This window comes from Chelonoidis abingdonii, chromosome 14 (genome assembly GCF_003597395.2).
Source record: "Chelonoidis abingdonii isolate Lonesome George chromosome 14, CheloAbing_2.0, whole genome shotgun sequence".
Classification (NCBI taxonomy): Eukaryota; Metazoa; Chordata; order Testudines; family Testudinidae; genus Chelonoidis; species Chelonoidis abingdonii.
In genome coordinates, this window is record NC_133782.1 from 14,145,252 (window position 1) to 14,158,776 (window position 13,525).

At 39.4% G+C, this 13,525-nt stretch overlaps 1 long non-coding RNA gene across 2 annotated transcripts in view; it reads right to left on the reverse strand.

Moving 5' to 3' along the window:
• LOC116821474 (uncharacterized) overlaps positions 1-12,631 on the reverse strand; it is a 55,854-nt gene extending 43,223 nt beyond the window's left edge. The window contains exons 1-2 of one of the 2 annotated variants that reach the window (XR_012656984.1): positions 12,018-12,631; positions 7,106-7,283 (exon numbers count right to left, since the gene is read on the reverse strand). This is a non-coding gene — a long non-coding RNA (uncharacterized LOC116821474). Of the gene's footprint in view, positions 1-7,105; positions 7,284-11,895 lie in introns of both variants that reach the window. The other variant, XR_012656983.1, reaches the window with a different exon arrangement.
• Positions 12,632-13,525: the final 894 nt, after the last annotated feature.

Sequence of the window (13,525 nt, forward strand, 5' to 3'; positions counted from 1 at the left end):
CTGATCAAAAATAAGTAATATTTTGGATAAAATTTTATCTTTTCTTGAAAATTTGGTTGAAATTTCTAATTTTTATATTTATTTATTTATTGACAAAGAAGATATAAAATAGTGATTTGAGAGTTGACCAAAGATGGGAGAAAAATGGCTTGCACCCAGGGGCGGCTCTAGGTATTTTGCTGCCCCAAGCGTGACAGGCAGGCTGCCTTCGGTGGCTTTCCTGTGGGAGGTCCCTTGTCCCACGGATTTGGTGGCACGCCTGCGGGAGGTCCGCTGAAGCCGCGGGACCAGCAGACCCTCCGCAGGCATGCCGCCGAAGGCAACCTGCCTGCTGCCCTCGCGGCTACCAGCCGAGCGCCCCCCATGGCTTGCCGCCCCAGGTACGCGGTTGGCATGCTGGTGCCTGGAGCTGCCCCTGGTTACATCATTTTAAATTCTTGACACAGGGCAAAAGATTTGCTTTATATGACCATTTATAGTTAAACATTATAGTCTAGTATTAGAAAATAAATGGTGATCCAACTTTTTAGTTTAACCATCACCACCACCAAACCAGTATACATGTAAAAATAAATAAATAAAATAAAATCAGAAAACTAAAATTAGCAGCAGTTCCCAATTAATTCCAAACTGGGTTTTGACTCAGAAGTATATAAATTGTCATTCATGCTTGTGGACCGGCAACAAATACCATTGACCTTCTGACATTTACTATTTCAGTAAGATTACCAATATTTCCATCCTTGACTGCTGTGTGACATCACACCAGTGAAAAGCTATTGTGGAGCTAAAAGTCCTGAGCAATGCATTATAGCAATGCACTTTCTTTTAAATGAGATACTTTTAATGAGTCTCTGCTTGTTCAGTCTCCAAACATAATAGTTGATTGAAAGAAACCTTTTCTTATTTCGTAAACATTGCATTGTTTCTCTCTTGCTGCAATTTGTCATGGCCCAATCTAAGTGACAAATGTGTTTGTAGGTCTGCTTAGGAGACACTCCCACAGCAACTAATCTCCAATCATCGTTCTGGTCCCTATTCGTTCTGCCAGACCAATCTCTTTCTTCTTCAGCCTCCCACTTGGTTTTGTTGCTTGCCTAAACTACCTCTTAGGCCTGGTCTACACCTAAAAATTAGATTAGGTATATTGCAAAGGGCTGTGAAAAAAATTGCACTCTGTGCAATGGAGTTAGCTCAACCTAGCCTCCACAGTAGACACAGTTGGAAGAATTCTTCTGGTCGACCTAGCTACTACCTCTCAGAAACAGGGCTGGCTCCAGGCACCAGCATCCTAAGCAAGTGCTTGGGGTGGCAATCTGCAAGGGGTGGCAGTCCGTCTGTTTTTGCCCCCAAGCAGTGCGGCGAATTGCGCGTATTTGTGGCAGCTGCAATTCGGCAGCAGCTTCTATGTTCAACTGTCCGCGGCGGCGCAGCTTCTGTCTTCCAGCTGAAAACAGATGCTGTCACTGAAGTGCCGCCGCTGCAGAAACACACGAGCCGCCCTAATGGCACACGGACTGCTCCCGCCATCCTTGGCAGCAATTCGGTGCGCTGCTTGAGGCAGCGAAAACAGTAAAGCCGGCCCTGCTCAGAAAAGTGGATTAATTATTTCAATGGGAAAAACCCTGCCCTCAATGTAACGAGCATCTACACTAAAGCTGCAGTGCCATAGCGGCGCTGTTGTAGCATAAAAATACCTTTAGTTTTTCCAGGATCATCTGAACATACAACTCCTCTGCATACCGTGATGGTTTTTGGAGTATCCAGGACTGTGAGTTATCTTGTCACTCCGTGCTTCCAGCATGAGGAAGCTTTGATTGTGGTAAACGTGTGTTGGCTCCCTAACACCATCAGCTTTTCAGATACCCACTCTCGTCTGGGTTATACCAGCCTTGCCTTTGCTTGACAACTTAACAAAAGTTAAGAGTTAACTCCCTTGAAGAGTTCCCCTGTAATATCCAGCTCCTGACACTGGCTACTCACAAAAGCCCCAGACCCTCTGCCCCCAAAAGAGCAGTGTACCTCAGTTTAAAATCACTGCTTCAGTATAACACACAGCACTTGTAATGAAACAAAAGAAAAGAAAACAGTTTCCACTAGAAACAAGAGCGGTAGAAACAAATGGTTACAATACAAAACAAAATAAAAAATGCAAACTAGGCCCTACACTTATTGATAGTTACCTTTCCTAGCTTATAAAGTAGGTTTCCCCCCAATGTTCAGACTGTTGCAGAGCTGGCTGGCTTCACAGGAGACAGAATCCAATATTTCATGAAAAACACCCCTGCCCAACAAGATGTCTCATCAGTGAAAGGATCCAGATCCATTCCGTGTTATACTGAAAAGGGTCATTTGTTTTTATTCAGAGACAGGGCAATTCCCCATCTATGGTAATGTTCTTTTTTTTTAAAAGATCTCCAAGTAGTCTTGATTGTTTGCAGTTGTTTTGGATGGTTTTTCATTGACTGTTCTGTGATGGGGCAATAGTAGACAACTGAACCTTGCATTACGCCAGTGGCTGACCAGGAAGGGGTGGCAATTTCATCCTGCATGAATAGGCCATCACCGAATAGTATCAGTCCTTGGCGACTCCTTTTAAGTTTAAGACCATAAGGGCATAAACTTCAATATAGTTACATTATTCCTTAAATATCACCCACACATTACATCGTGATTATGAACATCAGTAAGTTGAAAGCTTTCAATAGAGACCTTACATGTGACCCTTTATGGACAACTACACTGTAAACAAAACATTTGATGTACTGAATTCGTGAAGTCTGGGACAAGAGTTGCTTGCAAAGAACAGGGGACCCTGTGCCAAGGGCCTATGTGTTACACATACCAGTACCAGTCAGTTCATTTTTTTTAATCAGTTTTCTTATTCACATCAGCCAGACAAACTCTATTTAAGAGTGAAAGGCATTCACAGTTGCTCGGAGGAGAGACACATGGCGATTTCTTCCTTAAGAATTCCCATTATTGCTGCCAGTGAACTGGGCCAGTTTGTCAGGAAAATATAAATCTGAGACCACACAATGTCATTTTCACAGCGCCACCATCCTGGTTTTGGTTTCTCTTTTACATTGATATCTTTCAGACCATTTTCTCCACACTATTCATTGACATGGTGAATGTGGATGATAGTTTTCATCTTGGCATTTGTCTGATTTAGTGTTGCATAAAGAGGGCTGATTCTAGATACACATCCTTTATTTCCACTCTTTATTGATGACCCTTCATAAATCACTCTGGGCCCGGCTTTGCTCTGACAGTCATGAGTTATGAAGTCATCAATAACTTGTGGAAATAAGTCAGGTAGCCAGTGTTAGCCCATTTGTACATTCACTATTTATGCAGCACAGTGTTTGGAGATAAATACCCAGATAAACCATGTCATGTACACAAAGACAACTGAGTGTTGAGATATTGTGCTCTGGATGTGAATATGTTTTACATAATATCTATTTTTCCCCGCAAAAGTGTCTTTAAGCTCAGTGAAGGGGCTGAGTCAATAGAATAGATTAATTCAATGTCAGTGGAGCTGTTAAAGCACTAGACGTCTGATTTTCAGAGGTGATTAACACCTGCGGCTCTCATAGACATCAGTGGGAGTTGAGGATACACTACTTCTCTGAAAATCAGGCCCTAAAGCACAGTCTTTTTTCCTCTGTGTTTTTATAGCACCAAGTGCAACAGCATCCTGGGCCATGAGTGGAGCTCCTAGGTAATACCACAATGGTAGGGCAATGGAATGAGAGATACAGTATTGCTTTCAGGGGACCCTTGCTCAGGCATCCAGAGGAAGTCTGCTGCTCTCTTTTATCTCTTGCTCCCTCCTCACCACCACCTAAGGCTGGGAGGTTCTCCCTCCTGGCTTGACACTTCAGCCAGTGGAGGGCAGTGGACAGACAACTTTAGGCAAGATTATTAACCTTTTCCTGTCCTAGCCCAGGATAGGCTTTGCCTACCTCATCACAACAAACCAGCAGGTTTTTAGACTAGTTTTAATGGTTTGAAGCTTGCCTATATTTATTCTTCTCAGGCCTGATCCCCAGAGGTACTCTGCATGCACAACTTGCAAAAGCTCATCACTTCTCACTCCAGAAAGAAATGGGTCCCCATTCACTACTGAACTGACTTCAACATTCTGGTATTCATTTGTAAAGTTCTAAGTAGCATATGACCATGCTACCTCAGAGACCACCTCTTCTGAAACCCACCACAGCAGCTGCAATTGTCCAGCATGCTACATTTCTGAAAGCCTTTATATAGACTTGATATAGACCTCTGTAGACTTTGGTAGCCAAAATGATCAAGAATAATTCTGTCTTCCTCAATTCAGTTTGCACTCTCTGGCCTGCCTCTTTGCCCCAGCATTCCCCAAAGAACTATGAAAGGAGGAAGCCCTATAGAACATTCAAAGATCAAAGCCTTTAATTAAGTCAAGAGCAGGATGGAGAACTGGCTGTCCTTCTGGATAGCTCTATTTGTTTGATCTTTGCAGAAATTTCAATGACAGGCCTACTGTAAATGCCTAAAGAGATTGAACATTAGTTCTCACCTTGAAAATAAATATGTTTCATTTGAAAAATGTAATATAAGCAAACAGGATTACATCCTTGTTTTCAGTATTAACAGGAGTACGCTCTGAAAAATATTTGATGCTCTGTACCCATCTCTCAATATATCATACAATCAAATTTCCCTTTAAATCTCGCCAAATGAACTCCCAAAGTCACTGAAGAGATAATAAAATAGGTTACAACACTCGTCTGGTATACAGCTAAATGTCTTTCATATATCTTTAAGTGGTTATTAATCTCTGCATTAGTTTAGAATACATTAACCTTCAAGGTAAATTAGATCAATCATGAAAATGACTCACAAGACTAGGTCTATCTTTTTTTGCTCAGATTCAGAGTATGTGCCAAGAATGTAGCACCAGGGGAATAGAGGGAGGGGAAGCAAAAAACGCTTCAGATGTAGCATTTGTGTGTGTATGTGACATCATTTATCATGGAAAGGCTCTGGACATTCATCTTCTCATTCCTGTTTCTCTGCACATAAAATTGTTCCTCAAGACAGGAAGAATGAATGATTGGATGAAACAAAATGTTTACCATTCTGCTAAAATGGGAATTATGCTGTGAATGCAGGATGACATGAAGTCTGTGAAAATTAGGTATAATCATATTCTAAGGTCAATTTGTTTTCCACTCTGGGATTATTTTTAGCCTTGTTTACTTTAACTGTGTGGATGACTGAAAGCCTGTTCTGGTCTATTTTGCAAAAAGCACGTACAATACAGTCATTCCTCCCACATACTGCTGCAACTTCATTTTCATTTTTCTATTTTTTCCTTTCAAAACAATAAAACTAACAGGCTTCTGGAAGAGAAGCATCACTACTGCTTCTGTTCATTGTGCCATGGCAGGTAGCATTCAAAAAATACCCACTGCATTCAAATTGTTTTGTTACTGATCATTTTCTAAAAACATTCTAAGAAAATTAATGGTGCAATCGCAGGAACAGTATAATTTCCACATAGAGCACCTAGTGAGGTCAAGCGTTCATAATAAGAATGACTATGTGTAAACTCTTTGGCACAGGGGCTGTCTCACTATGTTTGTATAACCCCTACCACGGTGGGGGTCTCAATCTGTGTATACATGTAAACATGCGCCCACACAGTTATCTTTAGCCATGCAAGCTGGATATGTTTCAACATACAAATGGAGTTTTATTGGTCTCTGATGAGCATGGCAAAATTGCAAACCCTTTTAACTATAAGCCATTTGACCAGCAAATTTCAGCCATCTTTATGGCTGCCACTTACTAAGCTACAGCTGATGACTTTCTTCCATACCTAGACAGTCTTTACACGCTTTCTTGCCTTTCCTCAGTGAAAAGATTTAACTTGTTCACTGATCAACTAGATGCCAGGTACATACACTCTAAAGCACTCTCCAAGGGCTTGTCTTTATTAGATATTTCTACCTCATATTAATTATTGCTAATTAAGTGAAGGTAATTAACAAATTTTTAAAAGCCAGCATGGATGTTTCCCACATGTTTGATTCTGGCTATTAAGCACAAACATTAAGTCCTTTCCTGGTCATGAACTAAGGGCCTGATTTTGCCATCCTTAGTCTCAAAGGGTAGTACCTTGTGCTACAGGTAGCCTCATCGAACTCAATGCCACTTAAACCCCTCCAGCACACCTTGAAATGTCTACTATACCAGGAGAGCTGGGTGTAGTTGGAGTAGAGCTGATAATGCCAGCCCTATGTCAGATGAAGACTCCCCTATGCTTGAGGCAGTTTTAAGTCCCCCTTGTGCCACTGAAGCAGCACAAAGGAGAATTCAGAGGAACTGGAGATCTGGCCCAAAGCATTGAGAAAGGATAACGGTCACTGTGGACAACATCACCAGCCTACCTGTCACTCAGGCTTGTAATCTGAGTATCATCTTTGATTTGGACCTCTCTCTAGGTCCTCACATCCAGGTTATGTCAAAATCTTACCAATTCTTTCTGAATCATGTCCCTAAAATGTGGCCATTATTATTTATCTGCATAAAGAAAACTCGTCTCCAAGCTCCCATCATCTCATCTCGATTACTGCAATATCCTTCTCTGACCTTGACAAATGCAATCTTGTCCTGCTCACATCCATTCAGAATGCTTCTGCAAAGGTCATTTCCCAAGCCTGTCTCTTTGACCACATTGCCTCTGTCTTTTGCATAACTTCCACTGGATCCACCTTCCCTCTTTCATCAAATTTAACCTGCTTGTATTCCTTTCAAGGCCTTTCATGGTCAATCCCTATCCTACCTATTATCTCTCATTAGTTATCATGCTGTCAGTGCTCAGCTTCAATCAGCCTAGGATATCAACCTCCATTTGCCTACTTGTTACATTTTTAAACAGGCATCTTTGTGCTTCCTCCCATGTTGCCCCACATGCTTGGTAGGCACTTCCTGAAATCTCTGCAATCTATTTCCAGCTTCAAATCCCACCTCAAAACTCTCCTTTGCTATGATGCCTACACACACACAAAAAAAAAACTTGACAAGGCTGCTAGTGTGCAGAGAGCACACCTACCATGATGGCCAATATTGTCTCATTGCTTATTTGTATTTCTGCATCTGACTGTATCCATCTGGTGTTTCTTGTCTTATACTTAGATTGTAAGCTCCTTGGGGCCTCGATCATCTTTTATTCTGAAATTGTACAGCACCTGGCACAATGGGGTCCTGGTCCAGGCTGGAGGTTCTAGGCACTGCAAATAATAACAGTAATAAATTAGTGTTAACATCACCAGATCCCAGTGGTGAGATCAGTGAGGAACTCCATTGACTCATGAAGAGTTTTTGCCATGCAAGAGCAGGATCTGTACCTCAGAACTAGTTCTATTTTCTCTTTATCCTGGAACTCCGATATAAAATAGACACTCTGATCATATTCCTACTTTTGTGGCAGGAGACACACACTTCAGCATTTCCATAAAACCCACTCAGCTCCTCCCCTTCGAGCTACACTGCATGTGTTGAGCCAAATAGTCTCATTTACTCCAATTACAGAAAATTACAAGAAAGCTTTACCCTCACTAAAGTGCATGTATGCTGAAATTTTACTTTTAGTCAATCTTGTTACAATTAAATAGAACCGCTCTCTGTGGATGCTGCAATTAAAAATAAAATGGCATTTAAAGAAAACAAATCAGGTTGTAATTGGCATTTTAGTTTAAAGTCCATTAAATATAGTGGTAAAATATTATTTGGAAGAATACTAACAATCTTTACATCTACAGACTCTGTGGAAACATTGATTAATTCACGCTCATAACATCCTGTGATTAAATATATTTAATTTCATACCTATGACGAAAAAATAGAGCTGGGTATAAAAATTTTTGTTGCATTTTTTTGATGAAATATGTCAGTCTAAATCAACAGTTTGAGAAACAAGTCAGTTTTGACAAAATTTCATCAAAGAAATAAAAAAAACTTCATTGTATTTAATGTTGAAACATTCCATTTTGACCTATTTTGGAATGGAACATTTCAATTTTCCATTTTGAAGTGAAGTGAAATTTGTTCATTTTTATGTTAATGAAACAAATCTAAAAAGGTCAAAATAAGAACAAAACATTTCAAATTTAACAGATGTTTTTCAGAATTTCATGTAGTGGGCAACTTAAAACATTTAGGGGAGGGGTTGTTATATTTTGGAATGGATTTTTTTTTTCCTTCAGAATTTCCCATGAAACAGGCATCTCCATCTCCATTAGTGGCCAGTACCAGATACCACAGAAGAAAATGCAAGAAACTCTGTAGTAGGCATTAGTGGAATAATCTATCCATAGGGAAAATTTCTTCCTAATCCCACTCCTTCAAGCCATCACCACAGTTGACTTCAATGGGGCCTAAATTTTGCATTCTAAACTTTGGTGGAAGGAGGCTGGTTTTTAATCCTTACTATTGTAATTGTGGATGTTCTCATAAACCACGTAAATGTCTTTGTTCATGTCCCTTTTGAGTTTGCTTTCTGTGAATATTCTAGTGAACAGATTTACTTGCAGAAATATTGATTCTTTTTTAAAATGGCAAACATTGCAGAACATGCATAGAAGCAAGTTTCAAATTAGAAAGCAGAAGTACTTGCACTGGAAACCTAATTCTAATGCTCATCCAAGTTGGGCAGGATCAGTATCATCTAAGTAGGATCATAACATGGTAGCTATGTATCCAAACAAACATCTTGCATTTTAAATATCAAATATTCATAATCAAGTGGATGTGAATGAGCTGGAGACCAAGAATTATTTGGTGAATCGTTCTGAATAATTAATAAATCTATGAAAATCACAGTCTGTTCCTGGCCAATTTGTGAACAGAATGGGAGCAAAATGTGTTGAATAAACTGTTCATTATGAATTATTTATTCAGCTCTAATAAAACTCTTTGTATGGGGCTGCTTTTCCTCATCTGTGTCAATCAGAAGGAGGTACATTATTAAAACAGCACATAATTCCGTAGTTAAGTATCAAGGAGGGAAAAGTTATTTGGGAATAAAGTTTTCATTTTAAACTATGGAAACTTTGATCAAACATACTGAATTACTGCCAGATAGGATGGAGACACGGGCTAGGGGCTACTTTTGAGTACCCCAGCCCCTCACCAAGAGCAAGTAGAGAGTCTGGGGCTCCCCACAGCAGCCTAGGCTCTCTGGCCAGCTCTTTCCACTGTCCTGCTCTGCCTTCTGCACTTAGCAGGGGCTCCTGGGAAAGAGGAGGAGCAGGGGTGGGGCCATGAAGGGGGCGGGGCTCCGGCACATGACATTGTTGCATTTTGAAAAGGTAGTTACTGCACTCATGGCATTTGTACTGTTTCCATTCAGTGTATTCATAGCATGACTGCATCTATGACAAATTTTCACCTTCAGAATATAATCAATACTAGGGCTGTCAATCGCAGTAAACTCTCATGATTAACTCAAAAAAATTAATCATGATTAATCACACTGTTAAACACTAGAAATCCAAAAATATTTAATAAGTTTCAATTGGTTGTTTTTCTACAGTTTCAAATATATTGATTTCAATTATAAAACAGAATACAAAGTGTATAGTGCTCACTATATTATTTTTTATTAAATATTTGCACTATAAAATGATAAAAAAAATATTTTTTCCATTCACCTGTTACAAGTACTGTAGTGCAATCTCTATCATGAAAGTGCAACTTACAAAAGTAAGTTGTTTTTGCTACATAACTGTAAAAAACAAAAACCAACCCACAGTGTCAAACTTTAGAGCCTACAAGTCCACTCAGTTCTACTTCTTGTGCAGCCAATTGCTAAGAGAAACAAGTTTTTTTACATTTTTGGGAGAGAATGCTGCCCACTTCTTAATGACAATGTCACCTGAAATTGAGAACAGGTGTTTACATGGCACTGTTATCGCTGGTGTCACAAGATATTTACCTGCCAGATGCACTAAAGATTCATATGCCTCTTCATGCTTTGTCCATCATTCCAGAGGACATGCTTCCATGATAACATTTGTTAAAAAAATAATGTGTTAATTAAACTTCTGACTGAACTCATTGGGGAAGAACTGTATGTCTCCTGCTCTGTTTTACCCATACTCTGCAATATATTTCATGTTATAGCAGTCTCGGATGATGACCCAGCACATGTTGTTTGTTTTAAGAACACTTTCACTGCAAATGTAATAAAATGCAAAGAAAATACCAGCGTGAAATTTCTAAAGATAGCTTCTGCACTCCACCCAAGATTTAAGAATCTGCCTTTCAAAGTGCCTTCCAAAATCTCAGAGAGATGAGGAGTGGAGCATGCTTACACAAGTCTTAAAGAACACTCCAATGCGAAAACTACAGAACCCCAACCACCAAAAAAGAAAAATCAGCCATCTGCTGGTGCCATCTGACTCAGGTGAAGAAAATGAACATTTTCCACAGCATCAAGGAACATATGAATATTCAGTGCATCTGGCACGTAAATATCTTGCGATGCCAGCTACAGCAATGCAGTGCAAACACCTATTCTCACTTTCAGGTGACATTGTAAACAAGAAGTGGGCAGCATTATCTTCTGCAAATGTAAACAAACTGGTTTGTCTGAAGGATTGGCTGAACAAGAAGTAGAACTGAGCAGACTTGTAGGCTCTAAAGTTTGACACTGTTTTATTTTTGAATGTAGGTTTTTTTGTACATCTCTACATTTCTAAGTTCAACTTTCATGATAAAAAGATTGCACTACAACACTTGTATTAGGTGAACTGAAAAATATTATTTCTTTTGTTTCTTTGTGGTGCAAATATTTGTAATCAAAAATAAAGTGAGCACTGTACACTCTATTCTGTGTTGTAACTGAAATTGATATATTTGAAAATGCAGAAACATCCAAAAAATGTAAATAAATAGTATTCTATTATTGTTTAATCACATGATTAATCTTTTGAATTGTGCAATTGTGATTTTTTTTTAAATCTCTTGACAGCCCTAATAGATACCTTAAACCTGGGCTAACCCCAGCCTTTCTTTGGAAGGCACACATTTTGACTGCAAGATAGTGAGCTCAACTCCAAGTACTGGTACTGCTGACCATCTCATTATACCAGCACAAGTACTCAGCTTTGCTCCCACAATTCAACTATGCGTGTAAATGTGCAAGCACAAACAGCATGGTCATAGCTTGTTCCTGCAACAAGGTAGCTCTTCCGAAAATTTACCCCAACACATATAGTGTAAGTTATTCTCCGCTGCCCTTTGTGGTTAACCCCCTCAAAGCATTTTCTAAGGCATTGAGCCATAAAACACAGAGAATATGTTAACTTTAAGCACGTGACTAGGCCCTTTGAAGTCACTGTAACTATTCACATGCTTAAAGTTATGTGTATGCTTTTAGACTTGCTCCAAAAAATTAAGTAAATTGTTGTTAGTTTCATCATATATTTTTCAAGTGTTGTCTCAATGGTTCTTTTAATAATCAGCTGTTTGTGTAGAGTTGCAGAATTTACACTTTTTTACTTTCTTTAGCAAGTAAGTGTTTTGCTAAATGTTATTTCTAACCATATTAAGGCCCATGGTATAGGTTTATTTATTTTTTTAATTTGCAGAGATATTTCTTCAGTGGTGTGATTTTAGTTAAAAATCCCTAAACTACAGATTTTAAGAGTTTGTTTCCAAATAAACTAAATACATAGGATTGTCCATTTATTGATCAGCTGTTTGATTTGTTGCACTATAATTAAGTCACCTAGAGTGGAGGGGGAAGACCATTCCATTGAACTTGATGTCTTTATTAGAAGAAGTAATGAATTTTATGGTAGTCAAAGGCAGAAATCAGAATTTTAAAAAACTGCTTACTTCTCACATCCCCATTATCTCAGCTGATACAGGCAAAGGAGGATAAGTTGAAGGTGTCTGGATATCAGCTTCTCAACTCTCCATTCCAAACTTATATTCTGAGACAATAGCTATGAACTTACATCACATTCATTTAGCTTCAGCTGTTACAAAAATGGAAGATGAAGACTGTCAGTTGCTCAGTGTTGTTAAATGTCTCTTCTTCCCCAGTGGAAATCAGACTAGTTTGGATTTTCCAATTCTATGTTACTAACATTTGGCTCACTACTTGAAGTACACATGCTTTAAATTTTTGACTATAAAACGTGTTCTTGTCACTGTAAACAGCTTCTGAGAGAGACGTCTTATGATTATTGACAGAACAAGCTGAAAACAAGAAAGATTTATGTTAACAGACAATTGTTCTTATACAGTGCTGTTTAGGCTCTTATCTGAAGAGCAAACACACTTTTGGAGCAATCTGCATGTCATTTTTTTAAAAAAAGATCTTGTTAATAGCTGTGTGCCACTATGTATAGACAGTGTAAATAGACCAGCTACCTCCTAAGCAACTCCTCATTATCTGGGTGGCTCTGCAGCCCCCTGTCTCAGCTTTCTCTTTTCAGGTGTGTTTTTTTTTTTTTAAATATATATAAAAGAAACCCACAGTCTGGTTTGGCTGAGCCAGTGGCTGGCCACCTACTAAGTCATTTAGTGAAAGCCCACCCCTGCCAGAGTATACCACTCTCAAAAAAAACAAAAAAAACCCCCACCAAGTCTTCACCTTAGTCTCAAACTGGGATCAGTCCCTCCTCCCTGAGGCTCACGTTCCCACTTGAAAATTCTCTTCAAAGTTCAAACAGGCTCTTCTGCTCAGTCTCTAGCTGAGTTCAATTCCTTCTACTTAAGGAGCTTTGTTCTAAAGTCTTTTCCTCTGCAAGCATTCAATGAAGTGGGCTGCAGCCTATGAAAGCTTCAGCTCAAATACATTTGTTAGTCTCTAAGGTGCCACAAGTATGCCTGTTCTTTTTTTCCCCCTAAGAGGGGCATCTCATAGTTCCCCAAAGGGCAGAGAAGGTGTTTAGTCATATAAGCTCAGCTGGCCAGTCCTTGTCAATCTTGCTCCCATTTCAGAAAGGAGTAATCAGCAGACAGTCCTCCTTACCACCTGCTGAATCAGAGCTCCACCAAAGCCTTCTTATTCCCCCCTAACATCTACCGCTATTTGCCAATGCCTAGCTTCCTTTTTAAGGCCACTTCCTTAACTACCTTAGGCCTGATTCAGCCATCTGATCCATCTCTCATATGACAATTTATTATTACTCATCCTCCCACCTGGGGAGATGAGCTGAATTAGTCACAGGTGGGGCTGAAGCTCAACTCCTCTTCACAGACCCAGCTAACATGTCACAGCCAGTGACAATGAGCTTTCTAGGGCACAGACAGTTTTTGTTATATTTGTTTGCATAGTGCTTAGTATAGTGGTGCTTTTATCCCTGATTTGGGTCCTTAAGCAGAAGAAGACATTTTTGAGTATTATCTCAGCATAGATGAAATCTTTTGTCTTTGAATTTCTAGCAAGAGACATATCATCCTTCAGCTCACACTGAGTGTAGGACAAATTTTACTCTCAGATAAGCATACACAACTG